Here is a 13,985-nt window from a genome sequence, read left to right as displayed (position 1 = left end):
ATTTCATCATTTACACTGCAAGAGAGAACAAAAGCCACCAGATGGATCCTGCTGGGCTATGGAAGTAGTCTTCATTCTGGAGAGCACAGAATGCCAGTGAGACACATGAGCAAAGGAGAACAGATCATGTCTGTTTTGTGATAGAAGTGACTAGAGAGGAAGTAACATGCTTAAAGTAAGCAGAAGCTCATCAGTCCTTGAGCTGGAACAAGATCTTGCGATCCTCAGCCCAGCGAGTGAGCCACAGGACGCGTGCTTCCTGTGAAAAGCTGCATGGGATGCTCCATCGGGGTAGGCAGGTAAGTCAGTGATAGATGCATACAGAACAGCACTGTGAGCATAAAGATGGCAGATTGACTGTGTAATCATAACAGAAGAGATGACTTCTCTAGTAATTCTTGCTTTGTTTTTGCCGTTGAAAATGTTTTTGCCGTTGAAACAGAGTTTGGAAAGAAAACTGTTAGGTATGTGCATGTAGAATATGAGAGAGTAGTGAAGTTTAGAGCACTGAAGTTTTGCTGTCTGTTTTTCGGTATGATTTTGGCAGGGTATGCATCTTGTCAGCTCTGATGTAGATAGAAGTGGCTTGCAGCTGTGCTAAAAACAGTATTCTAGGTGCTGTGCAGCATGAAGAATGAAAAGCTCTTTGGTTTCCAGACTTAAGTGCTAACTTGGTTTATTAATAAAAATTCTGCTGAGGACGTGACTCTTCAGTTGCTGTCTCAGTCAAACTTGAATGCTAGTAACTATATTGCTCTCCCTTCTTTGAGAGGCATTTCAAGTTTTCATTAGTTTTGTGGCACGTCGGGGTTGTCAAAATAGATCAGATAAAAAATAGGCCTAGAATTATACATTTCTGAGAGGTTGTTCATGTCCAGATGACTTTATTGAGCCTTCAGTTTTTCTTTTTAGGTTCTTTCATATCTTGGGTTTTCTGACAGAAGAAAAATTGAGAATTTTGAGGTTCTCGCAAAGGAAAAAAACAATTAAAAACAAAAATTCTGTTCCTAAACCTGCTGAATTTAATTGTACTTTCATTCCGAGTCAACTTTCAAAACCATTTGTAGTCAGGTTATCAGGTTCAGAGTATCTAATGTTACTTAATGGTATCATGGGTAGATACAGTTCTCAGTTTTTCTCTGTACTAAATGAACCTTGAGTATGACTTTTATTAAAGGCTTCAATTTACAATTGGTCTGATTTATTCTTAAATTTTGTGTGGTGACTCCTGCATTACCAATGGTGGCTTACTGTGGCAGCAGAGCTTCTGACTTTAGGGCTACCTCTGCAGTCTTCTCAAGAAATGCATTTGTAATCATAATACTGTTTTAACTGTACAAACAAATCTCAGTGCAGCTTTGCTTTTATACTCTGATACATTATCTAATGGCTCTTCTTAACATTTGCTTTATTCTCACAAATCTGTTATATACATTGGCATAGACAACTGAAGGGCTGTTGGCTTAGCTCCGTGGCTGGATAGTCTGTGATCTAGCAGCAGTGCTTCCTGAACCACTTAAGAAAATGATGTCTTGTACTGTAAATGATTATAATCATCATCATTTGGAGGCTTGCTTGAGTTCTCCACAATATCCCGTAAATAATCTTCGAGTATGGAGCTTTATCAGGGGTTTGAACTCGATGATCTCTGAGGTCCCTTCCAACCCCTATAATTCTGTGATTCTGTGTCTGCTGGCCAAGGTGTGTGCGTAGTAATCTAGATCAAATGCTGTTTCATTGTATTTACACGGGATTGAGATTTTACTGAGAAAGCCTCTTGTCTCACAATTGATAACTAGGCTTTCATGTACATGTGAATTGACTTCAAATAGTCATTAGTCTGGCCTGTAGCTTAACTGCAGTCTTGAGGCAATTCCATTGACATAGATTGTTTTGCAAAAGTTTTGGACTATTTCAGCCTGGCTATAGACATGCTTCTCTATGGAGCAAGAGCTGAAAACAAGTCTCCGTGCTGAGGGTGATGCACATGCAAGGAACTTAAAATGTTGTAAGTAGAATCCAACAGGGTTTCATAGGCCCTTTCAGAAGTAAGCGTATTCAACAAGGAAAAGTACCAATTTTATCCTGGATCCTTTGGAACTAAAGTGAAGTTACAGGAGAGGATTGATTCTGGCTGTTCAGCTGTGGTAGGAGAGGCTGAAGAGCAGAGCTTTGCCTTGCTAGAACAAAATAAATGTGATGATATCCTTAAATTTGGGAGAATCTTTAATTAGAAAAAGAAAAAGTATACATCAATATATAAAATACATATGCATGTGGGGCTTATGTGTGTATATATGTACATATAATTATATTAAACTTTTTTTACTCTTTAAAACCTCAGAGATCTTCCTCCTGGGTGATACTGACATTCCTTCATACTGGGTGGATTTACCGCAAGGAAACCTAGAGGAAACTTGAAAGTGTCCGGTTTTATTTAAAACCTTGGTGGTCTTTAACGGCTGCCCCACAGTTCCAGCCTGGTACAAACTTAAACAGAGCTCTTTGTTGCTCTTGAATGTGACATAATCCTTTCATCTGGCATGCCGAATGAAGTATGCACATGGCTTTTTTGCTACCCCTGCTGGGCTGCCTTGTTACACCTTCAGAGCAAACCACCCCCCAGTAAAAAAAGCTTGGACTCTGTCATCCACCCTAATGCCAATAAACAACAGATAACTATGGCATCTTTTGGCTTTAAAATGCTGCCCCTCATTAAACTTGTGTGCTGAGGAAGGAAACAGTTCCCCACATCATTGTTTCAAGCAGATACAGAGTACATTTTTTTGTTGTTTGCATGTTTGCTAATTTGGAGCTCTTTGAAGAATCCTACAGGGAGATCAAAGTCAAAAGATTAGAACGTTTTTAATAAAGTGAAGAAGGATCAGGTTAGATCAAAGGGACAAGCTGACAGGAAATAAGTAGGTGCCGTTGTTGGCTGACACTTGCATGCTGTAGGGTGATTTCTGTGTTAATGTGAGGTCAGAAGGAGGATTGCTTTACATCTTATTGTCTCCAGACTTTGCTGGCTGGGTGTGTCTTTGTACTTCGCTTTAATCTCAAAAATTAAAACCCATAAAGTCACAGTTTGGCTCAGCCACGTGATTTTTCTAGTTATTTAGCTTTGATTTTGAAATAAAAATAAAATTTGGAACGTATCAGCAGGGTATGGAGGTAATTAATTGGCCACCAAGTGGATTCAGCTTCAGGGATATTTGTCAGAGGTACTGGACCTCACTGGACCTCAGTCATCACCAGTGTCTTTTCACACACTTGAAGGGAATCAAATCTTACCCCACTGTCTTAAGAGGAAATGTATTTTCTTTATATGTGCTAAGAGCTCGTGTGCTTGCAAAATTAATATATCTCCTTTAGTTTGGGTGCAGTTTTATTGATACAGAGTGGCTAATTGGGTAGAGTTTACATCCCTGAGAGGACAGAGTGGCACTACAAACCAGAATGGGCACTCTGCTCATTGGCTTCCTTGTGATCTTATCAGGTTGTGGTGGATGCACAGTAATCTTTGGCATCCTGGCATATGTGCATTGAAAGTAAGTAGCTTTATCAAATAACATCATCTGCTAATAAGAAATCACCCTTCTGTGTGATGTAGCTAGAAACTGAATTGAGTGTTTGAAGAAGGAAAGAAGGTGTGCTGAAGGAAAACATTTTTTTTTTATTGTATGGTAGGATATTTTATAGCTGCATAGGGCTTGATCCTCCCCATGTTTCTTCACCTGTGAAGATACCAAATATTTCAAGGGTTTATGTCTCTTTTTCTCCACTAGCAAGAAACCTCCTTTGCCTGAAAGCACTTATTAAGACAAAAATCCTTGTTTTGTTCTGCAAACAGAAGGGCTAGTAACATGAGCTTTCTGCTCTATACAAGTACATATACAGTTCCTCTTTGTGCACTAAGGGTTTCTGCTGTCCTAATACACAGTTGCACTCTAATGGTTAGATACCTTTTTTAATGCAGTATATACAATAAATGTATTTTTTTATCCAGTCATATTAAATCAAATTGCAGGTTTTGGTACAGCCCAAACAGAACGAGCTGTGCTCAGCACTGTGTTCATTACTACAATACTGGCAATAATGACACTTAGTGAAAATATTCAGAGAAATGTATTTTTACTGTATTTTATTAGTTTTGTCATGCAGTCAGTTCTGTAAATGAGCAATGGCTCTGCAAAACTGAAGGAAAGTATTCAATAAAATAGAGGCACCTAAACTTAGTGAGGCAAAGAAAAACAAGTGGGAAGAGAAGGTTAGCTTGCATTTCAAAAAGCATGGAAAGTTTGTGAGCCTCAAAGGGATGTCAGTACTGGGTGGAACTAATGTACACAAATGGGGGAAAAATGTTCCTTTTCACTGTCTGTGCTGCTGCTGAACAGAGCTTCTCTCTCCTGGTGCACGTGGCTCTAAGCCAAAGTTTAACATACGGTACTGTCATTTGCTGCTTGTACACATGCATTTTCTAGGGTTCCTGATTAAAAGCAGCATGGCAGATTGCATGAAGGGCTGCTGTGTGGGAGCCAACTTTATGATACAGTCAGGATTCATTTTCTGTGGAGTTGACCTTGGGCATGCAGTGCTATTAAGTCAACAGCTGAGAATGGCATATGGGAAGAAGACAACCTGATTTGATTTGGAGTGTAGTCTCTTTCTTTATTTGATCACATTCTGTGGAGCCTCCTGGGTTGCCAGTCTGCTATTATTCATAATCAGTGGATTCTAATTAAAATTACTTCTAAATTAGAAACATGTAGCATGTATTCAGGAGGAAAAAAGAGTGAAATAACCTGTAATGTTCAAAGTGCTTCTGTGTGGCCATTATAATAGCACATCTCTTAGAGCCATCTACCTCTGTAACCACTTTGCTTCTGTTGATTTCCATGTTAGACTTGGCTTTGGATAGGAAATATGTTCTGACACACTTCTCTAGAATTCAGATTTAGAAGTGGCAAGTAATTCTGAGATTTATTTTCCTAGTCAAAATACTGAGTTTGTGCCTAAATTTTCAGTGTTTTGTGGAGCTACTGTTCTACAGTAAAATACACCATCACTAGCAAAAGGCACTTATTGGAAACATGAGTGCTGATTGGGTAGCAGAAAGATAGGGTGTTGGAGCATCTCAGTAGTGGACAGACATACCTACATTCTGCTGAAGTTTTGAGGATACTAATGGGACCAGCTGAGCAGATGTACCTGAGTTATAGATGTCCGGGAAAACATAGCCTGTCTCCCAAATAGGTAAATCTAGAGTTGTAAAATGAGTTTGTTAAATTTGTGTCATCTTTTAGTATAAAAGCTATAAAACTACTGGTATTGCAAGAGTCTTAAAAGGGATTGCAATGTAGCAGAAATTCAAAGTACTTGAAGCAATCAAAGAGTACGAAAGGAAATGGAAAAAAAGAAGTCCTTTAATGGACTCTGTAGAATGAAGATTAACCATTCAGGGAGAGGTGCAAAGTGGGGGGAAATAGGAAACAGATAAAGTGTTATGGTAACAGAAAATTTCATGGTGAAATGCAGAATTCCCTGAGGGAGTCATAAATCAGCTTTAGTCTACAAGGTATGTTGGATCCTAAATCAGCAGGAGTCTGGTACCTAAGTTGCTTTGCATTCTAGTCTCAGATGCTTTACTTTGGACTTTTCCCGTCTATTTAGGCTTCATGTGGTTTTAAATTTAACAGGGTGCTCATTTCCTTTGAAACAAAGTGTGTTAATACTGTCTTTAATATGTTTATAAAATGAAAGATCTTGAAGGACAGATTGCATTTCAGAACTCTACAAATGTTTAAATATAAAGAAGAAGGCAGTTGAAAATGCTGAGAAATGACCAGCAGTGTCAAAACTTTTGACTCTGCAAGGTTTGATTTATCCAGACTAGTGAGTAAAGCATTAATGGTGTTTTTGTGGTTAACTGAATGTGAGAGAGTTAACTGAATGTGAGAGAGCCTTCTTTAGTAGCATGTTAAAAAAAATCAATTATGTGCCAAATCCAGATACAGCAGTTTACTACCTGATTAATATATCAACAAAGGGAAATGTTAGAATGTCATTAAAGGACTGGAGTAGAAATGCAGGAGAAGCACTCTGTGTCCACTAGGTGGTAATGCTGAATCTTAAATCCTGCTCTAGTGGTGCGAGGCTCCCTCCTGCTAAATGAGACCCTTCTGCAGCAGGGAAATTTTGAACACTGATAAACACCACATCTAAGAATCCATAATATTTTCAAGGAAAGCAGGACTTGGTCAAGCTAAAGTTTTGAAATGTGGTTTGTGGTAGTGCCCTTGTGTAGATGAAGATGTGCCTCAGTGGTATGCACGTAACATCTCTGCACAAGTTTCCAGTGTCTTCTAAAACTGTAGAAGATTCACTGTACAATCACCAACTCTAGCACCTACTAGTATCTCTCTTTTAAAAATCTTCATAATATAAAATAATCTTTTTCCCAAATGACTTACGAAGTTGAAGAAATGTCTCATGCGTGATAGTGTTGTTAACTTTCTTCAGTTGAAAGGTGAATTTGTTACCCAAGGTGGTTTGTGGAAAAAGGCTGAGGGTCATTTAATATTAAATGAAGTACACCAACTTGTATGATAAAGCATTTGTTAACAGCATACCATGTTGTCTAGCATTGAAACAGTGTTGGAATAGAAATCCAAACTGAAAAGAGCATTTAGGAAAAAGTGTTATGGTTTTATGATTTTTGTTGTATTATTGATATTCCACATCATAACATCATGTGGTGTATTGGGAGTTAAAGAGTTAATGCTGTGGTGTAGTGGTTAGGAGCCGCAAACAAAAAGGAATATGATTATTTGAGCTAGAGTTTGGAGACGGCAGTTAAGAAAAAATTCATTGAATCCTGACTCTAGAATTCAGCTACATTTTTATGTCTTTTCAAGACTGTTTCTACAGGCAAAATGTTTGACCTTGGTGCTATGAAACTTACAGGTCTTTCAGACCAACTTAGTGCCATTACTCCCTCTTGTAAAATCTAGGGGTGACCACTAGCTGCTCAAATACAGATCTGTTTTATCTTACTTGCTCTTTGTCTACCTATAGAATCATTGGATCATTTGAGAGGGAAGAGATCCTGAAATGTCACCCAGTCTAACTCCCCTGCAGTGAAAAGTGACATCTACAGCAACGTCAGTTTCCTCAGAGCCTGGTCCAGGCTGACCTCAAATGTCTCCAGGGACGAGGCATCCACCACCTCTTTGTGCAGACAGTGCTAGTGCCTCACCACTGTTATCAGAATTTTTTTTTTCTTATCTCCAATCTGAATTTCCCTTCTCTTAGTTTGAAAACCCATTTCCCCTTGTCCTGTCATGACAGACAGTTCTAAATATTCTGTTCCCCCCTTTCCTATAGCCCTATGGATGCTGAAGGGCCACTATCAGGCCTCCCTGGAGCCTTCTCTTCTCCAGGTTGAACAGCCCCAGTTCTCTCAGTCTGTCCTAAGGTGTTCCATCCCTTGGATCATTTCTGTGGCCCTCCTCTGGACACGCTCCAATGGTTCCATGTCTCTCTGTACTGAGGACTCCACATCTGGATGCAGTACTCCGGGTGAGGCCTCACCAATGCAGAAGGGTAGGATCACATCCCTTGATCTGCTGACCACGCTTCATTTGATGTAGCCCGGAGTACGATTGGCTTTGTGGGCTGTGAGGGTGCATGCTGGCTCATCTCCAGCTTGCCAACCACCAGTACTCTGAAGTCCTTTTTGGCAAGGCTGTTCTCCATTCTCATGTCCCCCAGCTTGTACTGATGTCAGGTATTGCCATGACCCAACAAGACCTTGTGCTTGCTTTTGTTGAACCTCATGAGGTTCTCCTGGGCCTGCTGCTTGATCTTGTTCAGGACCCTCTGAACGACATCCTTGGGCATGTCAACTGCACCACACAACATGGTGTCATCCGCAAACTTGCTGAGAGTGCTCTCGATCCCACAGTTGCTGTCATTGATTAATATATTAAATTTATTAAAAAGCTTTGGTCCCAGTACAGGTCCCTGATAGACACCACTTGCCACTGCTCTCCACCTGGATATTGAGCCATTGACCACAGCTCTCTGGGTATAATCTCACAACTAATTCCTTGCCCATTGAACAGTCCACCCACCAAATCCATATATTTCCCAATTTAGAGAGAAGGATGTTATAAGGGACCATGTAAAAGGCCTTACTCAAGTCCAGACAGATGACATCAGAGGCTTTTCCCTTGTTCACTGATACAGTTATGCCATCATAGAAGTCCACTAGGTTGGTCAGGTAGGACTTGCCCTTGGTGAAACAAGCTAATAGTAGCAGGATAATAGATGCAGAAGGGCAAAATTGTGAAGGTTCAGGATTTTACTCCATGTTAATCTTTCAGCAATTTAATCTGTAGTATTCATTTAAGATGGACAGAATGAAATTGAAGACAGGAGTATGTTATTTCTGAACACTGGCAACTGTTATTGGGTTAATAGGGTTCGAAGGTTTTTTCTGTTTTGGTTTGGTTTTTTTCGTTCAGTGTTGGGAACTTTGGGAATGTGTGGGATGGCCATGTTGGGCACTGGACAGCTCTGCTTTGCAAGTGTTTATTTGAGCTTTAGGAGTAGGCAGGAGAGATGGAGAAGTGTGTGTAGCTTTGACAAATTCTGTCTGCACCATGGGAGAGATAGCAGGTATACTGCACTCTTGTACTTTAGCCACAATGATAATTCACATGTAAAGCAGCCAATGAGCTCTATGTCATACTAAAATGAAGGTTATAATAAATATAGTAGAGGACTATACTATAGTATAGGACTTGGTGTCCTGTAGCAGTTGTTTTAGCAAGCATTTAACACATGTTATTCTGCTTTTCCTGGCTTTTGGTTCTCACTGATTGGAAAGGCTGTAGTCTGACAAGCAGAAACTCTAAAACCACCAGAAACCTGTTGCTGGTCTAACCTAGAGGAATGGGAGCAATTCCAAAGGGCAACATTTTAACTAGCAGTTGCTTAAAAGCTCCGCTTTGTTTCAGGGACGAGAAGGAGCTTGTTTACTGCCTAGCTTAGAGGCTCAACTTTCTATTCCTTATGCTCGTGGAAAACTCACATATATTCTGTTTAGAGCTTTCCCTTGACTGCACAAAAGGAAACAATTTTGGGAAATCACCAAAGGATTTTGAGTAATTCAAACAGGGCAATGCAAACCCACAGCTCTCTGGCTTCTGCCAGCGCACTGATACTTGTGTGTGCCTTTGCCCACACCCTGTGATTTCAGAGATCTGATTTTTAATGGCTGCCAATCTTCTCAGGACTAACAGTATCTTATGGAACATACTCATGTACTTTTTTCTAATGTTGCACTGCCACCTTCTGCTTTGCTTTCAGGAATTAAGGCATGCGTGATGAACAGATGGTATTCAATTTCAAAAGTACTTAAAAAAATCACGCCTTTCAAAGCTGGAGACCCAAAGCTAGACTCCCACATGCATCTTTAGGTTACTGCTTATGTTGGTTGGTATCTAAGACTATCTAGATGCCTTTGGTTTCAGTGGTGACTGCTGAATTCACAACACTACAAGAAGTCAAGAGTCTCCTCTCAAACGTGTGGGCATTTGTTTGGACAGTTTTGGCAGAATGAACATGACAGTGGTGTTTGTGCCTGAACTTAAAATAGAATCAATTTTTTCTTAAAATCAAAATGGGGAAAAAATCAGAAATTGATGTGTAAGTGTAGGTTACTTTCATAGCATTTGGAAGTGAAGCCCAAGCTGTAGTTTTTTGCATAACTAGAATTTGAAGTGCATACTGAAATATAGGGAAAGCGTTTGTCACTCTACACACTTTTCTCTTTACATGGAATCTAGCATGTTTTCCTGTGTCTGAAGACTGCAGGTGTTATTATATCTAGTTTCCATTGGAAAGCTTGTTTTTCTGGCTGTAAAGTCCTGTATGTCGCTTTGCACTTTGAAAGGATAAAATAATACTAACATTTACATTTTTTACAAGGAAAGGTATATCTGTGTCTGTGCGTACTGAATAATGAAGTTTTCTTTTCTTTTGTTTATTTTCCCCTACTAAATTGTTGATTAAAGCACAGGTTCTCATGTACTCTGCATTTCCTGCCATTTGTACAGTATTACATTTTGTATTTACACTTGTACTGACTAAATTTTTAATATTCTAGACATTTACTCTATATAGCAGCAATAATGCAGAAAGAGATTATTTTGACAAGTGCTAGCTTAATTTTTTAAAAAGTAGTGGGTGTTTCTTAAAAGGCAGTGGGCATATGATTTTAAATTGGACCTGGACTACAGCAAACACAGGCTTTCTTCTTTGACGAGCTTACAGTCTCATTAGGGTAAATTACTGAGTATTGAATCCCTGTTTCTATGATTAGATGGTTACTAGGATCCAACCTAATTAGTTTAAAGCTGACTTCGTATCTCTACACAACACTGTTGTTATTCCTGTGCTGCCGTGGAGGCATAGTCTGAAGTCTTCATTTGTAATCCGTTAAAGTCGAAGGAACTCTTTCTGTTGGTTGAATGAGCTTTGCATCAGGCTGCAAACACGTCAAGTGTACAGTACAGAAAACAGAGGGACCCTGGCCATGCAGTCCATGCCTGGCATTTCTATTGGGATAAAGTGCCGCAGGGAGGGGACTGGGAATGCAGGCTGTAGGGCCAAAGAGCAGGTGAGGAGAGCTTGTGCATAGTGCATAAGTGCAGCAAGGAAAGGGGGCAGAAATCAGAGCACCGGAGAGATGATGGAATATTTCTGAGGAGTTTTGATGGTGTTGGGAGAGGCTTGGATTTTGTATAGAGCAGGGCAGAAGGGTAGTTTGGCACGGCTGAAGCAGCACCCGGTGGGAGAGTGCTCTGAGCCAGAATTTCTGGGAGAGGCAGGCAAGTAAAGGCAGGGCTGACGATGTGTGATAAACGACACTAACAGAAAATAGTCAAGGGGGGGTAGAGGTTTGGTTAGGGAAAAGACAGCACAACCAATCTGGTGGTGAATATAAAAGTCTTCCTAGTGCATGAGATGGTTTGCTACTATTGACATGCTCCTTAAAGAAATCCAGCCTGGCAGGAATGAGGGAGCAGCAGGTGAGCCCCAAGGGTGCTGAAACAGACAGTTGCTCTTTAGACTGGTGCAGACATGAACATGCTAAGAGGTGATACATTCCCCCCCCCACCCCCACCCCCCCCCACACAAAAAAATCTGAAAAAGCATAGCAAGCATATTTTAGGGCTGGATGGAATGTTTGCTCAATTAACTAGTCAAAACAGGATTTCTTTGTTTCTCACAGTACTGCAAATGGAACTGTCTTTATGAGATTCAAATTCTTTCCTGTATTTTCTTACTCATCATATATCATCTCCAGGACCTTTACTAACAACAGCCAATCCAACTGTTGTGAAGTAAAGTAGATCTGTTTTTGTCTTGAACTGAATGGTTGCAGAAACATAGGGTAGAAATCAGATAGTTTGCACAAAACCTCTGGAAAATTTACTAGCACTGTGAACATCGCAATTCTTTTCTGTTCATGCAAGTAAAATCAGAAGATTAGAAGGAGCCACCCTGTCATTAAGCCTTGTGTACTGCCATCACATTGTAGTTATGTCTGGAAGGTCCAGAATGATCTTCATGACACTACTCTACATACTTCTACAAAACCCAGGTTGCAAAACACACCTGTAACAAACTTAAGACTATTAATCTTATGCAGAAGATCAAAAGCTGCAAACTGCCATGTCCCACTTGCAGAGATCTGGAGTGAATAAGAGCTTCATCATGCTCTTAGATACTTGCATTAATATGAAACTTGTTAAGTGACATTCCCGGACTATCTGGAAAGCAAACTCAGTGATACAGTACAAAAGAAGTCAAAACTATTTCTGTCATATTCCCTAACAACCTGATTTGAATGAATACCTTTCCCAGTTTTGCCTAACCTTGTGCATCAAAGATGTTTAATACCATAAAGAATGTGAATACTCTGGCTATACCTAATGTTTGTGACTTCAGGAAAAAAGGTATTAATTTTCCCTCTTCCTAAAAGATCAAATTATATATTAGGGGTAAAAACATATGCATTTTCCTAGACTGTTATGGGCAGGAATACAGCTCAAATGCAGTACAAGAAGAATCAATTGATAGGTACTAAATCTCTGAGATTAAGATGGTACATTCAAATCAGTCATGAACAAACTAAGCAGATCTGCCTCCCTCAGTCTCTGTGTCTTGTATTGAGCCTTGATACCATCTTAAAATTCTCCTCTGAATCTTTTTGATTTCCTTCCTGAATTAAGGATATCAGAAGCAGAGTACATTTTTTCCGAGGCTAACACCAACAGACTACACGGCAGGATTGTATCATCTCCAGCAATCATTTAGAGATCTAGAGATCTGATGGTCCTTTTTGCCGTAGTATTTCATGTGATGCTCAAGCTGATTCCTGCTTCCCCTGCAGAATGCCCTCGCACAGACGTAGGTCCTGCAGTTTTCGTGCCTAGATGCATAATCTTACGTCTTACTACTTGCAGTGTATACAACCTAGTTTAAAGTAATTGCTGTGTTTCAGAGCTTTATTCCTACTTACCGTTCTCTAACAGCTGTGTCACCTGCAGATTGAGTACCCAAACATTTTTGTTTGTTTGTTTTTAGTTTATAGATAGAGTTATTAAATGGCAGATAACCAACCTTGTGTGATTCCATTAAAAACACAGACAATCAGTGATGCTTTTCCACTGACGATTGTACTTGCCATGTACATCAGTGAAATGGCTAAAAGGGCTCTGGTCAGGCCAATAGCAATTGCTGTTACTGCTGTGGCTGCAATTGCTGAAAGTTCGTTCATCTCTTTGCCTTTCAGCCTTGTGAAAATCTTCCCACACATTACCAGCTGCATTATCATAACTGTTGCTTCTTGCAGTAAAGAATTAGATTCTATTCCTCACCCAAACAGTAGGAAGATCTTCTCTTTGCAAGTCTGACCTGTTTCCAAAGCCTTGTAATTGGGGTAAAGCCAAGAAAACCAGTTGAGTACAAGCACTGTGCCTGCTTCAGACTGGAAAGACTCAACTGCTTCTTCTAGGTGCTTAGGATAACTCAAATCAGCTGTTACAGTTCTGCTATAGTCAGTAATAAGCCATTCAGTCCTTTAATCCCTTTTTTTTTTGTCATTATGCTTTTCTGTGTTCTAGAGCTGAATGCAGATGTAAAGATGAGATGCTGCAATGCTACTGTAACAAGTGCAATGTCTGAAAATGGACACACTGATTTCTCTCTTCAGTATCCCCTTAGATCTGAAGCTTTAGACTTGTTCCAGCTGTGTTGTGGTGAACAGGATGCCTAGGAGGCTGAGCTAGATACTGAAACGGAAGGGTGACCTATACAGCTATTTCTGCAAGCTCATAACCTGTAACCATTTTTAAGTGTAGATATATTTTACATGTAGTCCTACCACAGCTTTAAAACACTTCAGCTACCACCAACTTGAGCCACGGCAATAGTCCAGATTGTTATCACTGCTGGGAGGCTGAGTGGTGGCTGCTGATTGACAAGGTGATAGCGTTGTTGCTTTAGTGACTGCACGTTAGAAACAGAACATTTTGGTGTTTCTTTTGTCTGCAGAAAGCCCAGATGGTACAGCATAGTTTGATGACTGGCCAGGATAGGCAGAACCCTTTGATAATCTGCTTTCCTAGTGTTCCATTGGTTGCTTTTTTGTCAACCATTTAGGCAACTATAGGCCTTACACTAGTAGGTAGGGTAAATGCTTTCTGTTCATAGCAAGCAGAAAATAAATGAAAAACCTTTTCTAGAGTCACAGCAGAAAGTCCTAGGCAGGTGGAATGCAATTAGTTAAGCTGAAGTCAAGCTAGGGGTTGTTGGAGAATCTACCTGGCAACAGTAGTAAGCATGCAGGAGTTAGGAACTGATGAGCTGCAGCTGTGTGGATGAGTGCACCACAGAGGAAGAGAAAGTAG

The sequence above is a fragment of the Cyrtonyx montezumae genome, unplaced genomic scaffold, assembly GCF_038088225.1.
Source record: "Cyrtonyx montezumae isolate F1298 unplaced genomic scaffold, pur_monq_1.0 scaffold_17, whole genome shotgun sequence".
Taxonomy (NCBI): domain Eukaryota; kingdom Metazoa; phylum Chordata; class Aves; order Galliformes; family Odontophoridae; genus Cyrtonyx; species Cyrtonyx montezumae.
The sequence above is the reverse complement of the archived record's forward strand: the minus strand, read 5'-3'. Positions refer to the sequence as shown.